The following is a 1,587-nucleotide window of genomic DNA, read 5'->3' as shown; positions in this document are numbered from 1 at the left end:
TATATATATATATATATATATATATATATAAGGCGTTTTAAACCCTTTCCACACTTGTACTATTCTAAATGTTTCTAAACTGTAAACGCTCTAAAAAAGCACAGAATGTCATGATGTCAGCTCCCTGCCACGCCCACTTCTCCGCTGGAAGCTTCTTAGGCTGCACATAGATGCAGCAGGTGCTAAATAATTTGAAATAATTTATTTTAAATAAAAATTCCATGTTGCTCTTACTTTGAAAAACCGCGATAGAACGAGTCCACAATAAACGAGCCGCGACGTAGCGAGGGACCAGTGTGTAACCAGTTCTTTAGTGCCGCATGCAGCTGCAGTGGTACTTGTATGCACCTATACATCACTGTTACTTAATATGCATCCAGTTAACAGCAGCAACAGAGAGTTCAGATTGTAAAATATTCTCTAGCAAAGAAAATTGAAGTATTTTTGTTTTGTTCAGAAGATCAATGGAGGTTGAACAGAAGGAGAGCTTGTACTGGTTATGCTTCTGCTCTGAACCACCGACCTGATACTAATACGGTCGTTCGTATTCTGGATGTAAGGAATTTTCTGGAAGAAATGTCTTCAGGATCTTTTGGATTCGATGACACCGTCCCAGAGAGAGTGGAGCGGGCAGTGACCTGTTCCTCTCCTGGCTGTGTTTATTTGACTTGGTGCTCAGCAACACAGGATCTAAAGATGCCTTTTACAAAGGTTCTATAAAACGGTAGCGTGGTTGTGCTATTTACACAAAACAGACTGGGAGCAGGAAGTGCAGCAGTGCTCTGAGTGATCAATCCCATGAAGTGTGGAATAAAATCCACACGGATCTTAGAATAACATACTTGTTGTTGACTTTGTTGTGAATGAATGTTGGAGCACGGTGGTTCAGTTGGTAGAGCTGTTGCCTCTCACCAAGAAGGTTGCCGGATCAATCCCGCTGGCACTTTTCTGGGTGGAGTTTGCATGTTCTCTCCGTGCTGCGTGGGTTTTCTCCAGGTACTCCAGTTTCCTCCCACATATCTAAAACATGCATGTTAGACTGATAACTCTAAACTGTCTCTAGATGAGAGAGAGAGTGAATGGTTGTTTGTCTCTATGTGTCCCTGTGATGGACTGGAGACCTGTCCAGGTGTCCCCCACCTCTCACATGATTGCTGGATATGGGCACCAGTGACCCCTGTGACTCGAAAATGAAGAATGGGTAAATGATGATGGATGGATGGATGGATGGACGACTTCATATATAAAATATATGTGTGTGTAAAGAATGTCTGTTTTGTCATTTTCAGCTCTTTAACACGAACATGATGGATTTCAGCGACGCTGCTTTGACTTGTTAAGTGTGGTGGGCACTAGTTTTCTGCACTTTTCTGTGATTGTGGGATGTGACGGCTCAAGTTGCAGCTCACTCCGTGTGCTGGACTGAGATGTTGAATAGATCAGATAGATAGAATGGCAGACAGGAAAGGAAATGGCTGAATTATGTCCTTTCATCCACCTGCCAGGACCTCAGCTCTCCCTGGTCTTCTGTTGCAGTAACATCATTTTTTACTATTGGATTTATCTGCTGGTTGCAGCTGGGGGGTG

The sequence above is a fragment of the Nematolebias whitei genome, chromosome 15 (genome assembly GCF_014905685.2).
Source record: "Nematolebias whitei isolate Nwh7 chromosome 15, NemWhi1, whole genome shotgun sequence".
Classification (NCBI taxonomy): Eukaryota; Metazoa; Chordata; class Actinopteri; order Cyprinodontiformes; family Rivulidae; genus Nematolebias; species Nematolebias whitei.
Note: the sequence above shows the minus strand (reverse complement) of the source record.